General features: G+C 37.5%; 1 protein-coding gene across 1 annotated transcript in view; it reads right to left on the bottom strand.

Moving 5' to 3' along the window:
* The window catches only part of LOC140226889 (uncharacterized), a 53,272-nt gene that overhangs the window by 20,532 nt on the left and 20,440 nt on the right, over nucleotides 1-12,300 (bottom strand). The gene's annotated exons all lie outside the window — the stretch shown is intronic.

Raw genomic sequence — 12,300 nt, forward strand, 5'->3', positions numbered from 1 at the left:
TCTATGTGGTGAATGACTATCAAGCGGTGTTCCCAAATATATTTTGCATGTACACTTGAAGTTTCTGTCACTATTTTATGTGCAAAAGTCATTCCTTTTCAGTAATGTAGCAACTGGTAATTCAAAAGAAAAATTGAAAATAGAATTGTTATACATTGTATATGGAAGCAAAGTTTGGCATTCCTCTTTAACTTTGCTCACTATTATGTCCAGCTTAACAGAAATTTGTAGAAGTTATACAGATTGGAAAAACAGAATTCTCTCTCTAAGCATGACTATCTTCGTGTCTCAGAATAACGTGGCACACAGGGGGTTTCCACCATGGCACATAAAGAGTTAATACAATTATAAACGGAGTCAGTATGACTGTATTTATATGAAAAGTAAGATCTCATGGCGTGAAGTCTATAAAGAAGAAAGATAGATTGTGTACTACACAAACTGTACCATTCTGATATCAGACTTCATTGATCACAAGACTTGAATATGTGACCTCATAAAAGTTAAACCTAGTTACGATGGGTGTGTAATCAATTATCTGAAATGCACTCTGCCATCTTTAACTACCGCATAGAATAATTAAACTGCCACCGACAGTCGACTACAATGCCTCCACTTCTCAGGCACTGTAAACGCGATGTATTTCACAGGATTTTTAAATATTAGCTCTGATCCTGACTGCTACATGCGTTGCTGTACTCTACGATCGCAAATTTAACCACTCACAAAATTGTCTGGAAGTCCCGATTCACAAAAAAAAAAATTAGACTCACTAAACACTCTCTGCAACAAGTACAAAGCGAACAGCTCTCAGATCCATTTCCATTTGGATAAAGTTCATTGATTTTAAACACTGAACAAGGATTCTCTGTTGGAAGGTAATATTTACCAACATATTTCTTTCTATTACAACAAAGAACATCATCACTGATGACTATTTCACAAAGGGATTTGAAATGAGTGAAATTAGCTTTGACTGTGCACAGTTACCACGGTAATGACTCGAACAATAAAATCTGAATGGCGGCTGCATAGCTGCTGCCATGGAAACTACAACTTATATTATGAAGAGCTTTATGGAATGGGGCCCTCAACTTACCAATGGATTCTATTGCAAGAAAATAAATTTTAACTAAATTTAGACAATTTTTTACTTTGACCACTGACCAACAAGCATTTATTGCACCCTCTTGTTTAAATTTCTATCCTTTTTACCCATTAATGTTAATTTACTCCTGATTTACCCTTCCTGAAAGTTTATCACCACTCAACATTCTTAGATGACACTACAGCTGAAAATAAAGTTCTTAGCCAAAGTTCTGGGAACTCTGGCCTTTGACCATGAGGAATTTTCAGCCAAAAATCTAATCAGCTCATCTTCTCCTTAAATGTAGCATGCACGATCAGAAAATTCATAGCATTTCTTTATTTTCTCCTTACGTGCAATGACAAGTAGATAGGCAGATGAATGGACAAGTTGAGTGACCTATAATATGATGCCTCCATCATCCTTCTATGGTATTGTAGGCAGAGGCACATAATCAAACAACAGTATACTGAAACAAATTAGATTCACTTGCAGTTCTTCTGATAATGATTTCTGTAGAATACCTAAAGCCAATGTTAATTATTTCGAAGTATGGCCACAAACCACTATTAAGTGCAAAAGTCTCTATTCATATCAAGTCATATGTGAAACTAGGAATATGATTTGTTGTTCGAACTTTCAGTTGTGCTACAGAACTGCATTCCAAGTATCAGTATATCAAGCCTCGGTCACGATCTTGCCGTACTTGCATGCTGTCTACTTGCAAAAACGTGGGCAAACTTTGGGGATCCGTACATAGTAAGTACCGTCTCAGTACAGATTTTGGACCAAGCAGACACGCCGTAGCACTTCTAGGACACAAAGAACTTTCGCTGCGTTCGGGCTACGGATTCATACTAAGTACAATGTATCGCATACGGGTTGACGTACTCCCTCTCTGCTCTTGCACTCCCCCCCCCCCCCCAACGTTTTCAGAAAAAAAAAAAAACGTGAATGCCGTGGTCTCCACCAAAAATGTACGGACTATAAACAAGCACGGTGGGTTGTGACCGAGGCTACACTTGTTCTGCATACCATGAATATTGTTTAACAGTTTAACTGGTCAACTGTTATCAGTTGTATACAGGAAGCGAGAAGAAAAAAAAAAATCATTTGACTGTATTCTCTTACTTCTGAAGCCAGAAGATAATTAAGAGATTTTTCTGTAACTGAAATACATGTTGTACAATACAATCCCTTTCATTTTCTATTCACTCCAAATATCATGTATCGAAACTATAAAACAACAATAATTATGGAAACGCAGACTGTACAGTATCTCCTCAAGTATACAGCAAAGAGATAGAGATCATCACTAAGTAAAATGTCAACTGCAAAACCTGGTTTCTTCAATGAAAGTACTTTAGTGAACACGAAACTGAATGATGTTCCTCCTTTCTAGAGATGTTGCGTGGGAGAGATAAACCCACGATGATACCAAATAGGTCTTGGATGCATGTCAATGATTGGGGGAACTTGATAGTTAACAGCGTATACCTCTATCTGAAATGAAGCACGCCATGCCTGTGTTAAATTTAGAGCATTTGAGTATCTGAGACAGAGGTTTTCTGTGTCAAACAACTTGGCCAAGAACTCACCTACTCTGAATTGAAAATAGACACTAGCTTTTCTGCCAGGAAGGGAAAATGTTACGGCCAAAATGTGTGGACATGATACATGTACATCTGTTCAGTAGTATCTGCATTCCATTTACGCTGTTGATAAATCATGTTTTCATGCTATACAACCTATGCATAAATTTGCATAAATTACAAAGAGATTTCACTCTTTCTTTTAACACCTCCCTGGTTTGATGCTCTGCCCACTGTATGAGCCAATCTCCCTACCTCAAGTGTACAGTCAGAAGCATCCATCTGAAATGGGTTTATTTTTGTTATAATATGGTCACCATGTCACTGCAACAGGTGCATCACAATCACAGACAAGAGAACCATATTTAAGCTTGGATGACTTACAAACATGGCAATCAGTCTTCCTTTAAACAATTAGGAGGATAATTGACTCTCTCTCCTCATTACAGACTACATCCAATCCTTGTCTCCTCACATCTCAGTTTCTTCTTCTTCTTCTCCTACCACATCTTCCCACCAACTGGGTCAGAGCCCTCAGCATGGCATCCAAAACATCCCCACCCACTTAATGATGCCGACTGCTGGCTTGGGGCAGTTTCAGACTTACCACAGCACTTGCTTTGAAACGTATATTGATAAGCATGTTTCATGTTAATTAATGTAGTGATGTTGGTAAGTGCGAATGCTCACTAGAATCGAGTTTCCTCTAAACATTATTTTTAAATCATGTTTGGTCAAGTTTGGTCAAGAGGTGTTTTCCGACTGATTTCTGTAAATACCAGTATATGAAATGTTGCTTGCCAAGTTATCTAGCAATAGGGTATGTGATACAGCCATTGTACAAAATGTTGCTTTATACAGTTAGCAGTCTGTGAGGAGACAACTCTCAATGTCTGCATGGCATCATGGTTCTGAATAGAAAGCAATCAACAGATGATGTGATTGCACGCAAAAATCTTGTGTCGTGTGAAACTCTCTTGATCTCCAGGTGCAAGGAGAATGTTTACAGCAATCCCCACACCAGACGGCGCATGTTAATAACCCGCAGACACTGAGTGACTCATTCCACTCATTGATTGCTTCAAGGTACGCACACACACATAATCACACACACCTACATGCGTATATAGGTCACAGCATCCTTCAGCTGTATCCATGAACCATGTGAATTGATACTTGTGACAAAAACGAAGAATACTGGTTACGGAAGACATAACGAGGTGTGATGAACGAAATTTATACGAGGACATGAAATACGCTCGAGATTGTACTTTGGGGTTTCTTTTTCTTATGGGGGGGGGGGGGGGGGAGGAGGGGCAGGATTAGCTATGTACAATACACATGAACTGCACCTGTACGATGTATTACAAAATCCAGCTGTTGATTGAAATCCAACAAAAAGGAGAGCTTTGTATGCGATCCTTTCTTGGATTCAGCTTTCTGTTTGTTTAAAAATTACTTCTACCTGTATGAGGAGACAGTCAGTATTTTCATAAAGCTATAAAAAGCATATGACTGAGAATACTGCAAGGATGTGTCATGATGTCAAAAGTTATACTTATTCAGATCTTGATTTCATGCAGGTAGAATGTATTTGTAAGATTACATAATTATATGAAGACACAATAGCACATGAAAATTATATCATGTATTTGTTGTTGTTGGTTTTTGTTTTGTTTTGTTTTATTTTTGCTTCCTGTGTTGTTCTTCTTTACTATTTTTTTGTTTTGTTTTGTTATGTTTTTGTAGAGCCTCAAAATACCGAAAGGTCACTGTATTTCACATTTTAAAATCGCTGCTGCTCAAGTCCTATATCTGGGCTGAAATCCACTTTGTGCTGACATATTTATTACGGTTCATCCAGGGTCATCTCTTCCTCTAAAGCTATCTCCATTTCTGTTTTTTTTCTTTAACTTTTTTTTTTTTGAGTCAGGTTAACTTTTGTTTCCCCTATAAATGCAGGGCAAAGTCCTTACATAGATTTACAGGGGGTATACCTGTGACATTTCAACATGCAGACTGACAGTAAAGCATTACGAGGAAGTTGAGACCTTATGGGTGGCACTGTAGAAAGGCACCAGACACAGGCCAAAGTAAATAATGGAGGAGTCGTGATGACTTTTACAAAGGTTGCAGCCCTGATATACAGGGGAAAGATTGTCTTCTGATACACCGTGCTCCTTGCATGCATGATGAAGAAAGCATTATACTTGATTGTAGCAAGGTTCAGCACAGTATACTGTAAAACCAGAAATTTTGGCAAGCTGAAAACTTTCAAAAATTTCATGAAGAGCCAAGATTCGCGATTCAAGTAAGATGCAAGCGAAAGTGTTTATCTATAGTTACAATGCACTGAATGCCATCAGTGGCAATTCGTGAAAGTTTCGTGCTACAAAAAAAAAAAAAGGCATTATTCTATAAAGGCAGGAATTCACTTAGCACGTAGCTAGGTAAGGCAAGCCTCCAGCAAGCTCTGTGGTTGTTAAGATAGTCTTTTGTGATGGAATCATGCATTGAGTTTTAATACATTGCAGAAATGCTTTATTGAAAGTAGTATGCGTACAGTCATAATACCACTCTGGAAACTTAAAAAAAAAAAAAAAAAAAAAAAAAGACGTCTTCATACCCCTACTTTTAAATATGCAGGTACAAAATTAGGTAAGAAAGAAATATTCTTTTCAATAATAAGATGTTGGTATTCTAGATTTCAGTATTACACAGTATGAATACTACACAAGTAAAGATTCAGTCACTTGCAACATATAATTACTTCACAAACTCATGAACATTGGACGAGGTTTGAAGCAAATAATCTTCTCCTAGTCTAAAATGTGTAATTTTCACCCAAAGTCCACAAGGCGTAGACCAAGGGAATTGGACAGATTTATCACCAAAAACAACATGGGACAGTTTAAAATCGAATATTCTGAACTCGCTGAAAATATGTGTGAGCTACGACACTCTCTGAACACGTGCCCCTTTAAGGGCTTGGTATGTTTGAACATTCCAAGCCATTCTATGAATGAAGTACCTGTTGCAATTTAACTTCTGGGTCACAGGCTATGTATCTTTCAGGTGCATTGGAATATAATAATGCATATTGTGACATCATCATCTATAAATGCAGAAAAAAGAAGGTATGGCATATCTCTCTGGGGATTATCCTGTTCTCAAAATGCCCGCTTTTTTGGCGGTTGCAGCTTGCACTCAATGTCAATTCTTTGAATTATTCTCACCTATTTAATACAATTATAGTCTACAAACTAAGACAGAGGTATTCTGACATTTTGAGGGACACAATACCGTGTAGTTCTGAGTCTTGAGCCACAAGGTATTCAAACATTTGTGCAGTGCAAACTATAAAGAAGAATGTTGCCCTCAAGAGAGCAGCACCAATTAGGGTATTAATGCTTGTCAATTCTGTATCTGATTTGATTTGATATGATTTAGAGGATTTAGAGGAAATATCTGATTATAGCATTGCTGCCCTTCTGTCTCTAGACTGAACACACCGTTCCTTAATCGCTGCCATTACACACTATCGTCCCCTCATTCATGAATCCTAATTCTTTCCAATACAGGTTGTGGCTCCGTCACATGAATAAACCCACCGCCTCTCAGTCCCAAGTGAGTCAGAGTGGCCCAAACTTTTTCTGTGAAGTACAGTCACTCCCACTTTAGCGAGAGATAGGCAGGGAACCCTGTGAGGGAGACCTGTGGATCAGAACAGTTATGAACCTCTTCTGCCAAAGTGCAATCGTTCCTGCTTCAATGGGACAGGGTTTTTTTTTTCTTTTTTTCTTTCTTTCTTCTTCTTCTTGGCTGAGAATTGTGGGCCTGAGTGGGTACAAACTGTGGCTTGTCCTCAAAATCATTATAATCATCCTATTTCAGTTGAACAGATTTTATTTTCAGAGTGTACACAAAGGTTTATGGTCAACATGCAAAAGACATTACAGTGTAAAACCAGACATTTTTGCATGCATGAAATTTTTGCAAATTTTGTAAACAGCCAAGATTTGCAATTTATGTGAAATTCATTTTAAAGGTTTTGTAGACCCAATGCACTGAATGCCAGTGGCATTTTGCGAAAGTTTCATGCTGCTTTTAAGGCCATCGGCTGCAACTTCACAGAAGTTCCCCCTTCTTTTTTTTTTTCTCATCTTCTTTTCTCTCCCATTACATTCTTTATTGTTTTCATTCTAATATGACATTCCCTCAATAATTTCACATTCATATGGCAGTGGAATAAACGGCTCAAAACATTATGTATATTTCTCTTCCTGAATGTCAACAAGCTATACCGATTTAGTTTGGGCGTATGGGTATCTGTAGGCACCTTAAATAAGGTTGAACTAAAATCAAATGCTCATAAACAGGGTTTATAACATTTTATGATTTGCCCATATAAATCTTTATATCTACATATGAAAAGTGCATCATGGGAAAAGAGCAGAATCTTTTCCTAGATTGAGAAAAAAACAACTGTGCATGTGACTACAGCTGCACAACAACAATGACAAGACATGTCATAAATAACTTAGAAGGGAAGGACAGCCAAAGGCTACTGTACACTCACTCCAGCAACGTGGAGGTTGAGGATCAAAATAATCAATCTTGATGACTACAGGAAACTCCTGCACACACCGGAATATAGCTCCTAACAGCCTCTGCACACTCCAAACAAATTTAAACTAGCGTAGGTGTCACAGCAACAAAGTGATAGAATACAAGAGCAAGCCACATATATGTCGACAGGGTGGGAGCGTGGAGAGCTCGGAAGCTCGGCTATTTTCGGCATACTGCTAAGCTTTAGGATGACAACTGGAGACCTAAAACTCTCGCAATCGCAGGAAATAAGACACTTCCTCGTGTACAGTCGACTGCACTCACACAGTAGCCATCCACCAGTTTAAAGCTCTGTTCTTGCTGAATTGATTTCTGACAGTTGATCTTGACATACTTTCAATAGTTATTATTATTATTATTATTATTTATTCGGCTTTCAATCACAAATACATTTTTCGAAATCAGAAAATTGTACATTGGAGTGGTAAGGGGGCACCAGGTTGGGCAGCCCGGGTCTGGAAAGAGCCAACTAAATGACTTAGGCCCTCAGGCCATCCTCCCCAACCCACCTGGTGCACTCAAAACAGTCAGTTTACAATATAAAATATACAAATTTCATTAACAGGCATACATAAAAAACAAAACAACTGTTTCTTTGTAAGTGTCAATTTGAGATATGTGAACCTACCAATCTTTCTTCTTCCATTCAGATATCAGAGGTCATTTTCTAAATAAAAAACTAAGAAAAAAAATATGATACATTGCATATATGTATGTCAGCTCTTAAATGACTACCGACATCAAAACCTATACTGTGTGTAAAAATGCATACAGTTAGTGAACAATGTATGAATTTGAAATTTCCATGTAAACTATATTCCCTTGCAACATTTCATTTTAACTTCATTATATTTGGACAGATAATAAAACAGAACTGCGAGAGAGAGAGAGAGAGAGAGAGAGAAAGAGCGAAAGATAGAGAGAAAAATAATAAATTCATAGATAACTAAAACTATCTCTCAACATGAGTAACACCCCTACCCAACACCCATGGAGACAGCTCAACCAGTAATAATCATCTGCATGTTTTCTATTGGAGAAAAAAAAAAAAGAATACCATGGCAATTTGCCACTCAACATTGAACAAAATGTACACTCTGCTCACTAATACAGCATGTAGTCACGTGTGCCATGTATTATCTCAATTCAAGTGCTCATAACCCGAGTAAGGTATTGGAATAAACAATGATTTTCATTAAGGAATGTTGTTAGCATGGCAACACAATGTTTGACATGAAGAAAAAAAAAATATGGGGAAAATGAAATTTGCACAACTACTTAATATATTTCGTAGCTGTCACATGTGCCAAAATTTAAATGAAATTGCTCAAATGCTGAGGGGGTTAAATAAATTCACAATAACATTATGATTTTCATTCAAAATATGCTGTTAACATGGCTACACATTTTGTAACAATGACAAAAGATCAATTTTGTACAGGCAAATAGTATAGTCACGATGTGGTAACATGGGCCATATTTGATACCCTTAGTAAACACAAACACTGTATCTCACATACCTTATTCCACACAAGCAACACTAACACCAGGGAGGTGGGAAGAGTCTCTTCCCACCTCCCTGCTAACACCGATGGAACAGACCAGACTAATCCACACACAATCACACACATACACCATACACATACACCATGTACATTTCACAATGTGTTAATGCACAGTTTTGTATGTCAAATACCAATGTACTGGTAGTGCTGCTGCTCAAAAGTTTCAAAAACATTATTCATTAATGGGAACTTTATCCCAAATATACATGTGGATCCAGCAAATGCAGAAAAATTAGTATAAAGTAGATAAAGTGAAGTGGCGAATCAGCACCAGTATACAGTGATAAGTGATAAATACAGCTGTACAAAAATTTCTTTAGATACCAGTAGTTTTTAAACAGAGAACATGGTGCGAAGCTGGCTTGCCAGCACTAAAGGACCAACATACGCACCTGGGCCCTGTTGCGTCAAAGCTGAGATCAAACATACAGTAAATCAGAAAATCACACATGTAATAAGTCTCTGAATACTCAATTTTGATTCGCTGATAACTGTCCTATGTTTGATCTTTTGATTTATGTTTTATGTTTGATTGCATCTTTTTATGAAACAGAGCCCTGTGGCTAGATCTTTTGAGCAGTTGTGCATGATGCATTTCATGATATCAGATTGACATTTCGACATCCGTCATATTCATGTATACATGCTTCATGAAGCCCATGAATTCTACTATGGCAATGACTGAATTGGGATCTGATGGGACTGATAACCTTCGACCTGAGATTCAATGAAAAATGCCTTCAATTTGACATCAATACAAATGCAGCAATTCATCCAAAAGTAATTCAAGCTCAGCGAGATAGTTTTAAACTCATAATACACATAAAGGTGTAGCAATGCAGAACCTCAAAATAACTCTGTAATAGCCCTGTAATGATATCATAAACCAGCATTCAGATTTTTTCCTTGTAACATTTAAGTAACATCTCACAACATTCTAAAAATTATAGAACATGAGCCAATATTCTATAAACTTTTTAAAGACATTATTCCTTTTTGCTCTACTTCTATCTTTCTGGGCTCTTTTTCTTACGACTTTAAAGGGTACCACTGAGCATGGGCTGTTTTTCACTCCATAGAATGACAGATACACCACTCATATATCACAACAGCCGTTTCATCTATGTAAAAAGTACCCACCGACTCCATACACAGACAACTTTCGTGCAGTATGTTGCCAAGTTCATGCTGCATGATGATACATTGATCACTCAATACAAGGCACTATCACTGGCCCCTGCATGCACCAGTCGCAACCACCGCTTGTGCATGCATGGTGATATACCATAAACAGTACCTAGTCTAGACCAACTGTACGGATGTGCATACAGCTGACACTCTTTCGTTATCGATTCAGTGGACCTGATAATTTAAAAGCAATAAGCATCCAATGTACGAAGCATTTCATTCAAATGCACTAACAGATGAAAGTCGCACTTGGAATTCAAATACAGACCTACTCAATCAATTCTGTAAACACCATGAATACATTCTTGGTCATCTTCTCTCCACAGAAATCTAGAGATATTTCATTGGCACATATTTTTAAAGCAAAACATAAATGAGAGTCTTCATTGAATCAACCCTGCAGTACCCTGTAACATGTCTATTGATCTATCTTGCTATTTATTCATTACCTTTATATCTATGTATATTTCTATCTGTCCTCATATCACTGTGTCTACACAGCTCTGTACAATTGTACATCCAATGTCCCTTCTTGCCCTGTTGTATTATTCCAATCATCAGAATATGTTCCTTCAATTCCACTTTGCTCCAACGTGTATACTATATGCAATCATTTGCACCAACCCAACATGGCTGTTTGCGTTTAATCAAGTTTTCCTCCCCCCAATATCGGCAAACTTTCCTCTCAACCAGGCATTCCCCACTGTCAATATTTGTGGAGGCCAGGGGACGACTGGCCCAGCTGTGGTACCGATCAAAAGGAACCACATCCCGTGTGACCTTATTCGGCCCTATATGATTGATACCGCTGTACTGATGCTCATAAGAGTTATCCATCACCACAGAGCCGCGATATATGCATTCTCCAATCATTATCAACGTTGTCACGCGGACAAGAACGGCGCGTCCATGGTGCAATTCACAGATTTTTGTATTCTCCATGCACTCATTGTCAAAAAAGCATCAATCGTGCGAGTGTTCTTTTCCAATGACTGAGCTCTTTACTTTTTTTAGTGATATCATCATATTATAATAATATCACATTTTCATTTCATTTCATTTTCATTCATTTCATTTATTGTCCATATCATGGATATTTGTTTTGTCCACATGCTTTAAAAAAAAATACAATTACATAATCAACATTTAAATGACATATAAGATGTAGCAGAGGCATTATTTTGCCAACATTGTAAAACATGATGGAACAAATATCATATCACGTATCTTATATCAACATCAATGTTCAAACAGTGATGTATCTTTATTGAGATACAGGGTGAAACTACAGCTCCACCTCTGCAATAGACTGTTTCTGAAATGTATTCAAATTCTATGCGCGCTAGATAAAAAAAAAAAAAAAAAGAGTGCCACAACAACTGCTACAGCTTGCTGGAGGCTTGCCCTACCTTGCAAGAATTGATAAATGCTAAGTGAATTACTGCCTACTAAAGAAACTTCGCTGGAAGGAGCAGGTGAACAAAACGGTTCATTACTTGGCTGTACATACGTAGGAAAAGAAACATCCTTGAAATGAATAGATCAATACATTACAGACTATCATACCATGGAGCTACTGTAGCTTCATGATTATACCTCAGAACCAAAAGTAAAACTATTCATACAATGCACAACCTTGATTGTGGTTTTCTTGTGAAAGATGAATTCTGAGAAATTTCTGAAATTGCTTTTCTTCTGCAAAGATGACTATAAGTTGTCAACACAATCTTGCACACACACGCACACACACGCACACACACACACACACACACACACACACAAAAGAAACAAAAAACACCAATGATTAAAGGAGCAAATGCAATCATAAATGTAACCACTCAATTATCCTCATAAGATGCATACATACATGTATGCACTGCAGGAAGGACATGAAATATTGTAAATGTCAAACATGACACAACACACAACTTGGTATGACAGGATTCAGCTGTATGGAATAAAGGGAATCACATACAGACATGTGAATAGCACTGGTATTGAACCACTGTATGAGGCAGGACTGTCAACATTCACACATCATCCACATCAAAGATATTCCACAAATACAACAGGGAAGATACAGTACATGTATCTTCAATTGGCAAAAATAATTCTCGAATCAGGATGATTTCCGTTTTCTCTTGTACAGACATGAAGAGGTATTGATGTTTTAAAGCAATGGATGGTATACTGTAAAACATTATATATTCGAGGCATGAAATCTTCACGAATTAGAGCC

This window comes from Diadema setosum, chromosome 4, assembly GCF_964275005.1.
Source record: "Diadema setosum chromosome 4, eeDiaSeto1, whole genome shotgun sequence".
NCBI classification, from domain to species: domain Eukaryota; kingdom Metazoa; phylum Echinodermata; class Echinoidea; order Diadematoida; family Diadematidae; genus Diadema; species Diadema setosum.